The following is an 18,014-nucleotide window of genomic DNA, read 5'->3' on the forward strand; positions in this document are numbered from 1 at the left end:
CCAAACAAATCCTCTTGATCTAAATGGTATTCATCTTATATTAGGAAGGGTATTGCAAAAAATATATTCTCTTTATGTCATCAAATGACAACATTTAGAAAAATAAGATTCAAATGGGGAAAACAAAGAATCACAAACTTCACTTGATGGAGAGAAGACATTAGAATCAAAGTTTGAGAAAGTTCCATTAGATTCTCTATGTGTTCAAGATAAAAATCAAGAAAAATAAGAAGATATGAATTTCATTGAAGAAGATGACACACAAGATGATCTAGACAAGCAAGAAAACCAAGGGAATCATAGCTATATTGGGCTTTGGTTCTAAAAAATCAGCAACATGGAGCATCACTCTCCTATTGAAGAATTCTTGATATCATCAAAGTCAAAGTAGTTGGTCTCTCATATTCATGTACATGTCAAATAATATATTTCAAGCATACACATGAGTTTATTTGTCATCTTGTTATGCACATGGCTCCATTATAGGTATTCCTATACTTGAAAGAGATTTTTTTTTTTTTTTTTTCAAGTAGAGTAGAATAGAGGAATAAAATTAAAAAAGGAAAAGGAGGAAAAGAAAATAAGAGGGAAAAAAATAAAATATCAGGTGAAATCCTCCTTTGACGTGCATCAGATTGAATCAGTGATTGAAAACCTCCATGAGGTAGTTAGTGGGTTGGAAAGAAAAAAGAGGAAAAAAAGGAAAAAAAGATCCTAGGTGAAAACCTCCTTTGAGGTGCCTAGGCAGACTTGCTGGTTGAAAACCTCATTAAGGCAACTAGTAGGCTTAGAAAAAAAAAATGAAAAGGGAAAAAATTATTACTTTCTACAGGTATCTCTCTATGATGTATGCATGGTCTTTCCAACTTGCAGAAGCAACAAAAAGTTAATCTGGGAAACAAACATCTAGTTAAGGGTCGTCAACATTGAGTTTTCCACCTTCTACACCAAGATGCTCCAACATGGCTAAGACAAAGTCCATACATCTCTTGTCATCTTCACAATTCATCCCCATTCCATTTCTCATCATTCCCAAGTCTATTCCATTCATTTTCCTCATTGTCCTAAAGTGCTATAGGAAAGTTCTGTGTTGCTACGAGATTGCCAAAATACATAGGGAAACAATTATTTTGACCATATCTAAAAAACTGTGCATATATTTGTTGAGGTGTTTCATGGAGAGATGCATAAGGATGATGGTAACATGCTCAAGAAATTTCATAAAATTCCATTGTATACTTTTCAAGAAATTGGCTGCCATCACCTATAACCATTTTCCATTTTTATTGAGATTCGTGCATCCATTCGCCAAGATTTTTTATGGGGAGATGCATAAGGATGATGGAAACATGCTCAAAAAATTTAAGGTGAATTCAATTTACAAATTTAGAGATATGGATTAAACAAGTCTTCTACATGATTGTCCCATATTTGTTATAAGATTGTGATCGACATAGAGAATAGGTTCAAATACTATGTTTTCCATGGGGTAACAAAAGGAGAGGTCCACCACACCAACATCACCCATCCTCCACACCATTTAGCCAATTCTCCACCCAAATGATCATCTTTGTCCATTAAAAAAACCCCAATCTTACATCTCCTTTCATTATTTTCACCACAACTAAAGCTTCTAATCCTTGTCCATGAGTTTAACATGAATTATCAAAGTTTTTGGATGCATTGTATGAAGGTTATTGTCACCATAGAGGGGTCTATGTGACTGCTACGAGAAAGAACCCAATCCTATAATAGCCCACACAAACACTTTAATTAAGAATTGACTATCATTAATAATTGAGGGATCATATCCTTGATCTTGGGCAGTCACAAAACTTCTATAGGGCTGCCACAAGGTCACTGCTCATCGCCAACACCAACAACATTTGATCCACCTCTTGAAGAACCTATATTGTTAAGTTTCAATCAGTGAAGCACATTTCAAGAGAAAAAATAAAAAATTTAGAAGCCAATGCATGGAGCAACGAGCATAAGAAGGTGACACCTCAAGAAGTCAGTAGATCAAACATTACCTCTATTCATAAATAACATGCAAAGATTAAGTGATCAATACATCAACTTCAAAACCACCAAAGGCAACTTCAATATTCATATCAACAACCTCAATATCACCTGCAAAAACACATCAAGGATAAAGACTAGGTATGCAATCCTCAAACCTCTCCTACAAACTTATTTTAGCTAAAAAAATGTTGCAAGTGTGTGAAGGAAACAGTTTTTTATATCCAAAATTAATAGTAGATCAACCTCGACCTTATTTAGCAGTTAACTTCACTTTTCCACCAGGACACCCATATGTGTGGGAGAGAAAAAAGACAAAGTGAAACAAACTTGAGAAGTTGGGTTATCACTTATTCACGATAGAGGAAAAAAAATGAGAAGGGGAAGGTGGGCCCAGTGCAATTAACTCAAAGAAATATGAGCTTATTTTGTATGAAATGAAAAAAAGAGAAAAAAATTGAAAAAAAGGAAAAATAATTAATAAAAATAAAAAAATAAAAAGGAAGACCCACCACCTCTTGGCATGCAAATTGGCTACTGCATGATCTTACAGGTGCTGCTATAGGATACATACATGCTGCTACAGGATCCTACAAGTTGCTATAGGAAGATGACAAAGTGCTATAGGATGCTCATTTTTGGCCAGAATTTCCATTAGACTATGATAACAAAGGAAAACTACTAGGAAGGGTGTAAGTACAAATTTTCCTCACCATCATTTGATATAAGAACTTAAGGAATTACTTCAATTCTTAGAAAAACACTCTATAGTTCTCATAATTTTAAATTTTAGAAAGGAAAAGTAGTGAATTAATTGAGTTTTTATGTCATAAACATGGTGGGATGAAAGAATAAGGTGTATTGAGCAAGGAGAAGTGCATTTTGAATTTTTCCTTCCCCTCAACTTGTAGAACAAATTTTCCAATTTGCCTCTATTTCAACAAATTTCACTGCATAGGAAACCCTAGGATCCTATAACAACAAAAGACAAATATTTTGTTCCATTCTAATTAGAAATGTATTAAGCCATGGGAGGAAGATTTCACAGAAGAAGCTGAGATTGAAGGGGAGAAATAAAATAAAGGATCAGAAGAAAGGGCAGAAAAAAGAGAGCAGAAATAAAAGTTGAGCCAAAGCCAAAGGAATAAATTGAAGAGCATGTAGGTTTCCATTCAACAAAGGAAGCTACATCCACATCGGTGTGGAACATTAGAAAAGTCATATGAGGAATAAAATGAGAACAACATGGAAAGAAGATGGGTAGGTTGCTCAGAGGATGAGCAACAATTTCAGTAGGGGGTATGGTGGGTCTCCAAATAAGACACATATTAATGCCCATATAACATTTCTTAGGTACATAAAGGCTATATTAAATCTCTCCTACTACATTTCTTAATGCTTTTTTAGCTTTAATGTGTTGTTAGGAAGGTTTAGAGATAACTGCATATTATGTGCCAAATATTATTTATTTTTGCAGAATATTGAGAGAAATTCTCAACGAGATAATATAAGGATTTGTTGTCTACTACAAGATGGACCAAGATTAGATAATAAATGAACTGGATATCATGAAATTATTGACATATTTTGGAGATCCACATATTGAGAAAATCTAGGAATGTGTTCCCTGCCATTAAATGAAGGTTCCTCTTGTTGGGAACTAGATCCACTTTTTGAAGGGATTTTGAGGGGAAAGTTGCCTTATTTCAAGGAGGAAACTTCCCTGTCAATTTTTATAAGTACCAATTCGAATTTTCCTCTAGGGGCATGTATTTCTTGGTCTTCTTGAGGATAAAACTTATTATTTAGTAGTTTTGCTTTCATTTCTAGCAGGGATGTACTTGGATTGACTCTAATAATGAAGTTTGGTGCCATTTTTAGCTTCTAAATCTTGGTTTCCTTCATAGGACTCTGATTATCCTTGGGATTGGCGATCCCATGAACCTCAGAGCACTGCTGTAAAATTTATTTATTTTCTTTGAATGCTTTTTTTCACTTGCATCTCTTATTTCTACATTTAGTGTTCATGCTTCCTTTGTTGTAGGTTATATTGGTTAAATGATTGGTGAGTTGTTTTACAGGTTATTTATAGATTCAAAAGAATCATTCATCCTTAGAATAACTTTGAAAATTCATATTAATCATTTAGATACTTGGATTGGTTTACTAGTTCATAATTCTAGATTTTTGGAAGTCTCTTGTAGCAAAACATTAGTAAATTTTTGCTTGATTAGGTTAGACATTTGGTAGGTTAACTAGCTCACTAATTCTTGAATTTCTAGTTTTTGTATAGTAATTTTCTGTAGTTTTTAAGCACATGTTAAAAAAGGTATTTTTGAGTGATTCCACTTGGATTTAAGTCCTAGGAAATCTTACTTAATGAAAAAATTCACCCCATGTGATTTTCATTCAATTTTCTTAGTCGTTCAGTGAAATAAATTGGAGGACAAACTAGCTGGCATATTAGGTATTTTAGTTTTTACAAGTATAAAAATCATAACTTTTTTTTTTTTTTTTTGCTGTGTAGGTACTAATATTGATTTTTAGGGTTATAATTATCATACTACATTCCTCCTACCATCATCATCCTCTTTCTCCTCACTACACAACACTCTCAAAACTCTGCCACTGAAAGTAACTTTCTAGGTAATTGAAGGACATCGTGTGTATTTGTTTTTGTGCAAGATGGCCTTTGAGAGATGATAAGCTTGGAAAAATCCCCATAAAAACTTAATATACCTTCATCTACCCTTTCCCAACTTTATATCACCTTTTCACCCTCAAAATGCTCACATATCCAATCTTGTAGCAAAACAGGGCAATCCTGTAACATCATATAGCAATCCTCTAACATCCTATAGCACTATGTAAAGTTTAAACATGGCTAGATTTTCTCCAAAAGCTTGATTTTTACCTCTTAACCTTGAATAATTTCCACTAAGCTCTGAAACCATGATTTAGGGAGACCAAAGACCACTTAGGACTTACCACTACAACATAACAGGGAAATATCGCTTAAAATTGAGCCAAAATTTAGTGTTTTTCAGTTCACGAATTGGACACCTTTCCCGACACAAAAATGGGCTCTACCACATATGTTTGTACTAGCACCATATTTTCTGCTGTAATTTTCTACATAAACAATATTGGAAATAGCACCGAAAATAACACCGAAATAATAACGCCATAAATAATGCACGAAATAACTTGATGCAAGAGCATACAGCTCAACAATTTCATTATGTTCTAGTTAACTTAAGGGGCCTTGTGTTTTCAAGGAAGTTAGATTCCTATGTATGTAATTATTAATTTTTTGAGTGATTAGAATAGGAATTAATTAGATATTGTGAGGATATTTGTAAATGCTCTCGAATGTAGGAGAACATCAGTGATGATGAGTGATGACGAGAGGATTGGAAATCATAAGTCTTAGACTAGAAAGTGGAGTCATGATTCATGGAACTAGAGAGGATTCTTAGGGATTACTGGAGTTAAAAGTGGATTTAGAGGATATTCAGGATTTAGTTCAGCAAATTAAGGATTTGAACCAGAATTGGCTAAACAAAATCTTTTGTATAAATGTAAGCCTAAAAAGGCATAGTAGTGAGGTAGAGAGGCAGTTAGTCAGTCAGGAGTCGGAGAGTCAGTCATTTAGGCCTATGGGCAGGAAAGGAAAGGTCACTGATATTGAAAATCAGGCTGAGGAAGAAATTCCTGTGTAAATGGTTGTTTATTAATACAGATAACTCGATTTTGAGTTTGTGTGATGTGTATTTGAATTATAAGTTGTGTGTGCACTTGAGTAATTCTGCGTAATGTAGGTTACAGGTGTGAAAAATTAGAGAAGAAGTGTAGACAGGAGTGTTATGGTTTTACACACAGGCAGTATTGGAGAAAGCCTTTAATGTTACAACAAAGGTGAAGGAAGCATAACGGCGCGAGTGGAGATTGAGATCATAACAAGTGAAGATCGTGAGGTGAAGAAAAATACATAGAAAAAAAGTCGAATGGGTGATTACATATTAAGAACCAAAAGAACACAATAGTGTTCAGGAACCGTTGGATCCATCAGATCAACGGACGAGATTGTGTACGATAGACAATAAGATTAAGTTGCGCGAAATAAAGTCAAGAAGATGAATGGGGGAGATTAACACCACTTGTTAGTAGAAGGACAGAGTGGTATTCGCAAGGGGTAAGCAGTTTCTCACGTACCCTAAAGGTGGTAAGTGCTCTTTCAAAACTTCACGCGATTACCTTTAGCGGCTGACATGTAGCACACAGTGGAAAGAGAAAACCACTTTTCTCACATGCTCTCAACCTGATATCGGTCATGCACGATTCCACGTGAGATTACACGATAGTCGTTAGATCGAGCGAGATTGATCAACGGTGGAGATCAACCAAGCTGGTTGGCGATCGGGTGACGCGACAACCATTGGATTGGGCGGAGTAGATCAATGGTAGAGATTGTCTGGGTTAGTTAGCAATCAGGTGATGCGATAATAATCAGATCGAGGAATGAGATCGACGGCGAAGATTTAACGCGCTAAGGAGAGCATCGATGTATGTGCAAAGGTTTGTGAAATGGCAGAAAGGTAAGGTTTAAGTGTGGTTTATGAGATATTTCTATTATACGGAAATTATAATAGAAATAAGCCGATTAATGTTTTATAGGTTAAGTTTGAGTTTAACCAAAGTGTAAAGACTAGGGCATGGTTGATAAGCGCTGGAGGTGAAAAGTAACCCAAAGTTGTAACCTGTGGATAGTTAAATGAATCTTTCTGTGTAGAGTTTAATTAAGGAGCCTTAAACCTTGATTTTTGAAGGTTTTACTAAGACAAAGGAATATTTGAAATTCCTAGGACATGTACACACATAGTGTGACATGCAATTTATTTGCATACTGTGGGTATATGTGGCTTAGGCTGCATCATTAGGGTATATGCAGCTTAGGCTGGCATCATTTGGTATCAGAGAAAAACAAGGAAATTCTGTGTGTAAGAATTCTTTGAGAAAACTTAGAACAAAGTTATGTTTTGAAGGTGAGTATGTAGGCAAGAGGAGATCAGATTCTAAATCTGACAAATAGTAGGAACACAGAGATAAAGTGTAGCAGAATTGTAGATGAAAAGGAAACAGAGAACAATCCATTCAAAGTGCAAGTGAATTGTAGAACAAGATCATGCAGATGTCTTGAAGATAACAGGTGAGAAGATTGCAACAACTTAGAGCAAGGAGTGCTCAATTGGTTCCAAAGGAGAGAACCAGAGAGATGCCAAAAGGCTGAGCTCAGAGGAGAGAAGCTTAGTGAGGCATGTGTAGCAAGAAGGAGACTTGTTACTATAGAGGTTTTGTTGCAACTCATAGAAAGATCATAAAGGCAATTCCAAAGAGGATGTGGGTAGAATTTCTAAGGGATGAAGAAATCTGGTAAGAGTTTCTGAGTGAAAGAAGAGGTGGTAAGAACCTAGTATTTCATTTGTGATTGAAGTACAAGAGGAAAGTTGTGTTCTTAAAAGGTGCAGATGAGTTGAAGCCTAGAAGGAGCAGAGAGAAGCGCTCAAAGAGGTTTGAGAGAATAGAGAACCAAGTGCTTGCCAAAAGACCAAGTACAGAGGAAAACTTGGTGAGGTAAGTGGCAATAGGGAGGACTTGCTGTTGCAGAGGTTTTAGTACAACTCATAGTAAGTGAGTGAGGAACTCATGAAGATAGATAAGAATATGACTACTGATAGTCATAAGAGAGATAAGAGAGGTTATGAGGAAGACCACAGTAGAAGAAAAGTGAAGAAGGAGAATTACAAGGCAAATGGAAAGAGAATGAGTCAAGAGGAGTGTGACAAGGAGATTGTAGAGTTAAAAGAACAACTCAATGTACTAAGGATGCTACTAGAGGAAAACCAAAGACAAGGTTGGGTCTTGAGGAAAAAGGTAGTGAAATGGTATGAGTTACAAAGAAGGCTATAATAGAGGCAAGTAAAGTGGTTGGTGGAAGAACTCAGAGAAGCTGAGTTGGAAATGGAAGTTTCCATTTGTGAAGCAGAATAGGGTGAAGTTCTGGGTCAAGATAAAGACTAGAGATCTATGGAAGATCTTATGAATTATTGTGAAAATTCAAGACAACAAGGAGATATGTTGACTGAAGCATCAAGTGAGACCACAAGGTCTTACGTTTTAAAAACCTATAGTTTGTGTATGATTGCAGGTATTGCAAGACAAAAGAAACTTTGTGAAGATGTCTTCAGGATGGATGGAGATCTTGAAGTAAAAGGTGACAAAGAATATTTCTTAGGAGAGGAAGAATTTGACTAGTTACAATAGAAAGAGTCTATGGATGAGTTACTCAGTGAGAGAAGACAGTCATTTGAAGCTGTCATAGAGATGGAAGATCATGATCTTATTCTGATGAAGAATAAAGGAATATTGTCTTAGAGAGGTAATCTAATGAATTTGAGTAATGTTATTGATGAAGAACAAATGCAGGAGAATATTAATGCAGATGATGAGACAAGTATAGCTTTGTAAGAATGGTTACAGAGGGACAACAAGGAAAAATGTATTGAAGAAGAAGGACATCTACCAAAAAATGTTAAGAAAGAAGAAGTCTATGCTAAATATTTAGCAAAGGGATAAAGGACATCTAATAATTGGTCACTAACAAAGGAAGGTTTTGCAGAGGATGAGCAGTCTTTTGAAGCTGTCAAAAGTATGGAAGAGTATCTTTCAGAAGATGAATACTCCGAAGTAAACAAGGATGTAGAATGTCTCTTAAATGGGAAAGACAATGAATTATTGCAGCAGAAAGAATTTAGTAATACATTGGTGTTTGAAGCTGTTACAATCCAGGAACAATTTCTTGTGAAAGAAGGAGATGAGATTCAGTTTGAAGAACTGATATGTGAATCAACAGTTGAGACTGTTGAACCTTGTAATTCTCAAACTGATAAATTGTGTATAAATGAAGGAACTATAAGTGATGATGAAATACTTATGAAGTATCATAGAGAACTAGAATTGCTGGAGTATTTACTGAAAAACTCAGAGTGTGACAATGTGATTGTAGACGAAACAGTTCACTACAGTGGACAAGAATAGAAAGACATCACTGAAGCAGATGGTGTGGAAGAGAGACTTGATTACAATTTCAAGAGTTCTTTAGAGAATTATTTAAAGAGGTTGAATCAACATATTGATGTGTTGATAGAGTAGGAAAAATCAGAGCAACATACTGAAATATTGCCAAAGGAAGAAGAGGCAATGAGGCCTTATGTTTTTCATTTTAATAATTGTTTTTTGAGGGCAGGTTTTGTTGCAGATGCTGGAGAAAATTTGGCAGATATGAGTAGCCAAGTAAAGAAAGAAGAGGAAGGAAAATATGCTGGAATTGATGAACAACATAGGAATATATTTGAGGGGAATCAAGTACAAAGGAAATTGGAGGACAATTTACTTTTTGAAAGTAAATTTATAGATATTGAACAGAGGCTGTTTGAACAACAACAAGAGGGTAAGGATGAAAGGGCGGTAGTAAGGATACAACAACTTCAAGGAGAAGACAATAAACAACAGTTTGAAGATGAGTGGATAGAGTACAACAACAAATTGCAAAGTAGTTATCAGTCAAAAGATAAATTGGACATAGATATCAAAAGAATAATAAGATTGATGATAAAGGTGCCTCAAAAGAAAATAACAGTAAGAAGGCCAAGGAGCAACAGAAAGAGAAAGACAACAACAGATTGTAAAAGAATAGATAGTGGGAAAAGCAACATAAAGTGTGGAAACTTGGAGAACAACAACAAACAACAACAAAAACCAAAGACAAATTGTAGAACAAAGTGTGGGATCCAAGAAAACAAAGGTTAGAAGCACATGATCAGGAGATCATGATTATTTTAACCTTGGGAGTCTGATGTAGGAGCATACAACTCAACGATTTCATTATGTTCTAGTTAACTTAGGGGGCCTTGTGTTTTCAAGGAAGTTGGATTCCTATGTATGTAATTATTAATGTTTTGAGTGATTAGAATAGGAATTAATTAGATATTGTGAGGATATTTGTAAATGATCTCGAATGTAGGAGAACATGAGTGATGATAAGAGAGTTGGAAATCAATTATAAGTCTTAGACTAGAAAGTGGTGTCATGATTCGTGAAACCAGAGAGGTTTCTTAGGGATTACTGGAGTTAAAAGTGGACTTAGAGGATATTCAGGATTTAGTTCAACAGATTAAGGATCTGAACCAAAATTGGTTAAATAAAACCTTTTGTATAAATGTAAGCCTAAAAGGCATAGTAGTGAGGTAGAGATTTAGTCAAGAGTCAGAGAGTCAGTCATTTAGGCCTATGGGTAGGAAAGGAAAGGCCATTGATATTGAAAATCAAGTCGAGGAAGAAATTCTTGTGTAAATGGTTGTTTATTAATACAGATAACTCGATTCTGAGTTTGTGTGATGTGTATTTGAATTATAAGTTGTGTGTGAACTTGAGTAATTCTACGTAACGTAGATTGAAAGTGTGTAGAATTAGAGAAGAAGTGCAGAGAGGAGTGTTATGGTTTTACACACAGACAGTATTGGAGAAAGCCTTTAATGTTACAGGGAAGGTGAAGGAAGCATGAAGGCGCAAGCGGAGATCGAGATTAGACAAGAGAAGATTGTGGGGTGAAAGAAAATACACAGGCAGAAAGCTGAATGGGCGATTACACATTAAGAACCAAAAGAACACAAAAGTGTTTAGGAACCGTTGGATCCATCAGATCAATGGGCGAGAATGTGTGCGATAGACGGATAAGATTAAGTCGCGCGAAATAAAGTCAAGAAGATGAATGGCGGAGATTAACACCACATGTTAGTAGAAGTACAGAGTGGTATTCACAAGGGGTAAGTAGTTTTTCGTTTTCCCTAAAGGTGGTAAGCGGTCTTTCAAAATTTCACGCGATTACCTTTAGCGGCTAACACGTAGCATACGGTGGAAAGGGAAAACCACTTTTCTCGCATGCTCTTGACTTGATATCGGTTGTGCACAGTTCCATGTGAGATTGAAAGATAGCCATTGGATCGAGTGGGATTGTTCAATGGTGGAGATCAGTGAAGCTGGTTGGCAATTAGGTGACGTGACAACTGTTGGATTGGGCGGAGCAAATCAATGGTAGAGATTGTCTGGGTTAGATAGCGATAAGGTGACATGATAACCGTCAAATCGAGGAATGAGATCGATGACGGAGATTTAACGCTCTAAAGAGAGCATAGATGTATGTGCAAAGGTTTTTGAAATGGAAGAAAGGGAAGGTTTAAGTGCGGTTTATGAGATATTTCTATTATACGGAAATTATAATAGAAATAAGCAAATTAATGTTTTATGGGTTAAGTTTGAGTTTAACCAAAGTGTAAAGACTAGGGTATGGTTGATAAGCGCCAGAGGTGAAAAGTGACAAAGTTATAACCTATGGATAGTTAAATGAATGTTTCCGCGTAGAGTTTAATTAAGGAGACTTAAACCTTCATTTGTGAAGCTTTTACTAAGACAAAGGAATATTTGAATTCCTGGGAAATGTACACGCATAGTGTGACATGCAATTTATTTGCATACTATGGGTATATGCAGTTTAGGCTGAATCATTGGGGTATATGCAGCTTAGGCTGGCATCATAACTCCTGAAATAGTGCCCCACAATTTGCATGGAGTTGCGCCAGAAATAATGTTGTAAATAGTACCAAGAATAATGTCATAGATAATGCCTAGAATAACATCATTTAATCGCTAGAAATAACACTAGGACTTGCTTCCAATTTGGCTCCTAGTTTGGCTTCCAATTTGAAATAACACGAGGACTTGCTTCCAATTTGGCTCCTGGTTTGGCTTCCAATTTAATGTCCAATTTGCTTCACGTTTTGCTTCTAATGTGGCTTCCAATTTTGCTTCTAGTTTTATCTCTAGAATTGGTTCTAGTGCGTCTTCCATTTTTTTTCCAGTTTTGCTTCTAGTGTGGCTTCTAATTTTTCGAGAATTTTTCTTCTAGTATGGCTTCCAACTTTTCATCCAATTTTGCTTCTAGTGTGGCTTCTAATTTTGCTTCCAATTTTTCTTCTATTGTGGCTTCCAATTTTGCTTCTTGTTTGGCTTCTAGTGTTGCTTCCAATTTTCCTTATAGTGTGGGTTCCAATTTTTCTTCCAATTTGGATTCCATTGTTGCTTCTTTTTTCACTTCCAATCATAGGACATAACGCCAGATTTAGTACCATTTTTAGCGTTAGATTGATCTAGGTTTAGCACCAGGATATGTGTCTAGTTTGCTTTCTAATTTGGCTTCTAGTTTTGCTTCCCGTCTTGCTTTCAGTTTTGCTTCCAATTTGTCTTCTATTGTTGCTTATTTGTTTGCTTCCAAAAAATGATTATTGTTTTGCATACAGTTAAATTAATATGTTTTATTTCAATTTAATTAGTTAAATATATCATGTCTCTTAAATAATTTATATGATTATACATCATATGAATGCATTTGAAATATTTTATAGGATAACATTTATAAATAATTTTTAGGGAAACAAACATCCATACAAATTAACAACATCATTATACTTATTAAATCTCCATCAAAATAGAATCTACAACATCCAGTATATATAAAATAACAAGATAATTATTGTAACATGATCATCATCTATAATTAAAACAAGTGAATCAAATATCTATAATTTAAGTGAATTTGACAACATCCATCATGAGTAGTAAATCAAAACCATCATACGTAATAAATATGCATCCAGATCATCAACCACTTTGAACATATAAAAATTGACATGTTAATACTAACAAGATCATCATCATATATGTCTTTGGAGTCTCTCTCATTACAATCTCGTTGTAGCGACTACAAACACCCTCCAAAATTTTGGCTCGCATGCAAATTTTGGAGCCTAGCGTGGATCCTGTGATCGAACGTTCCTTTGTCGTGTATTGGTAAGGCGATGATCTCAAGCCCCCTCCTTGATCTTAAGAGATTGTTCACGTTCTCATCTTTATACAACATGTGTCATATTTGGGCATCATGATTACTATTTGTCATGAAAAGGGAAGTTTGTTATGCTTCGAGGGGAAATCTTTGTGTGTATGGGTTGTTCTCATCACATAGACATGTTTCACACTCACTTCGCACACTCTTGATACAAAGGTTGTTTCATCAAACAAAGTATGTTTTATACATTTTGGATGGTCTATGTTGTATCACTAAGTGTTCGTGTGTGATCATAGTAAATTCCTATCACTGTTTACACTAGTTTCACTGATCTCACACTTAGTCAGTTTCCCAAGTAACCTAGTCTCATCCAGCTTTCCGAAACTACACACTCTACGTCTGCAACCCTCAAGCCTTTTCCCATAGCAAAATCGTGATCAATGGATGCATGGATTTCGAGAAAAGTGGAAAATGGCTGAAGATTTCAGAGATCGATTTCTCGGAAACCGTGCATCGGAATTGGCTGAAACTTCTTGGGTAGGTTACCATCACTCATATGCATATCCCCATGAAACAGGTTTTGAAACGGATGCACGGATATGGAGAAAATGAAAAAATGGCTGATGGTGATGGAGGCTAATTTCTTGGAAACCGTGCATCGGAATTTCATGGAACTGCTCAGGCACATTGCCATCAACCTTGTACAATTCCCCATAAAACGGTTTGTCAAATGGATGCATGGTTCTCAAGTTATGGCAAAAACAAATTTTGTTCTATGTCTTTTTGCTTCAAGGCTTTTTGCAATTGGTTGCATGGAAGGAAAAAATGAGCTTGGGCTGTGATGCATGTATGGAGATGATGGAGGAGGAGTTGGAAGATTGCATGAGGACTTCTGAACCCTCGAGGAAGCTGCCATGTTCGCCAAACCACTTTTTGAAATCCATGTCTAGTTTCCCACAATTTCTACAGGAAGTTCCTGTAGAAGCACAATGAGAAGCACAATGAGGTGGAAAAAATGATGGAGAAAGGCAAGGGATGGACACACAAGTTCTTGTAGCCCTAATCAACAGATTCCCACCATCAGATTCCATTTTAAACTTGAATTTGGTTCGTCCAAAGGTTCTACAGGATGTTTCCTGTAGAAATACAGAGCTTCTTGTAGAAGGCACAAGAAAATTCCTTTGACCTTGATTTGAGTGCTCCTCCTGTCATGAAACGTCCTTCTTGCAACCTGCAATTAGCCAATGGAGATTAGTTTTATTTTTCTTTTCTTTTTCTCTTTTTTTTTTTGAAAAACAACTAGGGCGCCTCATGGAGGTTTTCACCCTAATTGCCTGCCCTGGGCGCCTCCAAGGAAGGTTTTCACCCAGGGATCTTATTCCATTTTTATTTTCTCTTTTTTCGAACCCATTGACCGCCTCATGGAGGTTTTCAATCAATGAGCCAATCTAAGGCGCCTCCAAGGAGGTTTTCACCTTAGATTTTTATTTTTCTCTTATTTTCATTTTTTCTCTTTTTTTTTTTTTTCTACCCTACCCTACTTGAAAAACAAAATCATTTTCAAGTATAAGAATACTTCCAATGGAGCCATGTGCACATCGAGATTAGAGAAAAAATGATGTGAAGGCTCGAAATGCATGCTTGGACAAGTATCCAGATCTCAGAGACCAAATGATCTGACTTTGAAAGTACAAAACATAGCTGAGGAGGAGAGTACTGCTGCAACTTAGTGACTGTCTGGAACCATGTCTCAATATAGCTTTGATATCCTTGGTCCTTTTGCTGATCTGGATCATGTTTCATGTCACCTTCTAACATGACTTTCTCATCTTCCTCTTTTTGTTGATCTTTCTCTTGAATACATGGAAGATTTGATGGTAACCATGATGAAGCTTTCTCGATCTCTGATTCTGATCTCTTCTCTTCATCAAGTGCAGCCCATGGTTCTTTGATCTCTTCTTTGGAATCTTCTTTTTCCTTTGGTCCTTCAATGTTGTCAATATAATCTCTGTTTTGCAACACTCGTCCTGAGCTTTGGTGAACATCATTGAGCTCAAAAGGAGTCATTTGCACATGTTGTGCCTCAGCTTTGCAATTGGGTTGAGCTACTCCATGGTATGGCTTTGGAAATGGTACGGGTAGTTGAGTGGAGGTGTGAAATTGAGATGGAGATGGATGAGGTTGTGGTTGGGTAGGCATTTGGGGTTTCCTTGGTGGAGGAGGAGGCGATGGTTGTGGATGAGCAGGTGGTGGAGGAAAATGAGCGGGATGAGAGTTGTACTGGGGCCTCCACCCCTGATAAGGTTCATTCCACTAAGGTTGCGGCTGAGCATAAGAGTGAAACGAATGAGCAGTTGGTTGGGCATAGTATGGATCTGTGAAGGAACAAGGAGGAGGTGTGAACCAGGAAGGATGAGCAGGGGGACCCAAGAAGGCATGAAAGTGGCTTGATAAGGGTCATAATAGGTCTCGGATGTCCCCTGCAGTTCCTGCTGGTAAGATCTAGGTCCAGGCGGCTTCTTTTGGTTCATATGATAGAGTGGTTCAGTGGCTCCTTTAACTCTTTGATATGCAACTTTAAGTCCAGGCAAAGAAGGGCACTGATTTGTAGGATGGTATTCTTCACAGATGAAACACACTTCTAGGGAGTGCATTGGACATTCGTTCCTAGGATGCTTTTTAGTGCACCTGGGACAAAAGATGACCAAAGCCCTCTTGGCTTCCTCTTGCTTCTTTTGGATCCACAGGGTATCCAATTGCATGGCAAGAAACTGCCTCATATCACTCTTGAAACCTTCTATCTGATCTTCAAATTCATCTTTGGACAAGGGACTGCTCCCAACATTTCTGCTTGTAGCCATTTGCTCCAGAGGAATGGTTTCTTCTTCTTCTCCCCTAGAGGTTCTTTAAGTATGTCTTTTTGGCCACTTAGGGGTTCTTCTCTCACAGCCATCGAAGAAGAGAGAAGGTTGGCTGTGTGAAGCAGTGGGGGTGTTGTGCAATCATTTTTCTAACTCATCTCTACTCCTACAAGGCATGAAATGAAATCTTTTTGGTTGATTTTTGCATTTTTCTTCTTGTACCTGCAAAACTAAAATAGATTGAACTGCAACTAACTATCTTGCTGAAATGAAAATGCGGAATTGAAATGAAAGCAGGAAAGGACTAATCTATTTTGCTCAAATGAAATTGCAGGAATGAAATGCTAGGCTACGCTTGCGAAATTGAAATGCTAATCTACGCTTGCAGAAATGAAATTGCGGAATTGAAATGCTAATCTATGAAAGCAAGAAATGCTAATCTACTTTTGCATAAATGAAATTGTATAATGGAAATGAAATAAACTACTTAGCAGAAGGTTGTAGTAGAAAATAGAAGAATAGCAACAATCACCAATACTTTGCCGCTTCCCCGGCAACGACGCTAAAAAGATGGTGGGCTCCAGTATTGTAGCAATAATGCTACAACTCCTGGAGCTGCCTTCTCTAATTTTATCAACCCGGTAGTTCGTAACAAACTTGGAAGCGACGGTGCTGTATGCACAAGTACTAGCTCTTGCCGCAGTTGTCACTTGGTCAGCTGGCACAAGTCTGCTAGGGGCTCAAGCCAACTTCTATGAGCTCTTAGAAGAATCTTTTTAACTGATGGACGAAAGCTAACTCAAAGGAAGCTAATCTACTTGCGAAAAGAAACTGAAAGCCAAAAAGAAACACAAACCCTAGCAAACCCTAATTCTACCAACTAGTCCTACTGATGCAAAAATGAGAATGCAAACTACGAGAAGAGATGCCATTACTTCTAGGAAGGTAAAATGCATGTGTCTAAGTTATCACTATCTGAAGAAAACATCTTTTTGTATTTTTGATTAAGTTATTAGAATTATCATGCATGTGCTTTTAACTGGCTTTTCACTGTGCAGGGGTGGATCAAGGAGGAGAAATGCTTGGAAAAGGTTGGGATGGTACAGAGAGGGTCTAAGGGATACCTGACATTCTCTCTGAGAGTTTCACAAAGTCTGGATGACATGCAACCGTGTTTATGAACTTCTACAAGAAGTCTGCAAGGGTTTCTACAGGAAGTTCTGCAATTCTTCTACAAGATGTTTCGTGATTGGGTTTTTGACTGGTAGGTGAGTGGGAGAGAATGCATGAATGGGTAGGGAGGTAGGGTAGGGGCCTGGAATGACCCAATGACTGAGGGATGAGGTGATGAGAGGGTGTGGAAGTCTAGCTTGCATCAAAGAAGGTTTAGGCAATGGAAAGGCAAGAAGGTAGGGTTACGTGGCAAAAGAGCAGATGGGAGATGAGGAAACAGAATTGGTGATGGAGGAGCTGATCTGGACGAGGCTCAGATGAACGAGGAGGTGATGAAGGTGCCCTGCATAGTGTTTACCTGATCAAACCAACTACGTCTTGCATACAATCAAAATATTAGATGATCTAGCTAACAATTTAATGAGATCAGTGAACAACAACCTTATTCATGACAAAAATCACGTACAACATGTGAACAAAACATTATCAAAGAGATATAAACGCATGACTAACTCCTACCAATCCATCCTAAACATAAAAAGCTACTTCAACCATCAAAAGCAACCTAAGGAACAAAGCACGAACTAAATCTAAAGAGCAAACTTTATTTTAAGAATGCAGCGAACACACATAAAGATAAACAGGGGAGGTACTGGGCACTTGAGATGGGCCCAACCCCAAGAGCTACAGCCTCCCAAGAGAGATTTAGAGCTGGTGCAAAGCTGAATTCATCTTTATTAATCAAGAATGAAGAGTTACATCAAAACTATCCACAAGGAGAGCTTGAGAATGAGCTGAAAGCAAAGCTAATCTATTGCATACAAATCGAATTACAAAATGACTACAACAAGGCTATGAAATGACTAACTACCAGCTACTATCTACTGGCTAACTAGCTAACATCCACTGGCTAACCTGGCTAACCCAAATGAGGCCCTAAGCCTTCTTATTTATACAATTTGAGGACCCAACAGTCCTCCTAAAATTTAGGGACTCGG

This window comes from Pinus tabuliformis, chromosome 3_2 (genome assembly GCF_031772625.1).
Source record: "Pinus tabuliformis cultivar Carrire ecotype Pingquan chromosome 3_2, CPIR1, whole genome shotgun sequence".
Taxonomy (NCBI): domain Eukaryota; kingdom Viridiplantae; phylum Streptophyta; class Pinopsida; order Pinales; family Pinaceae; genus Pinus; species Pinus tabuliformis.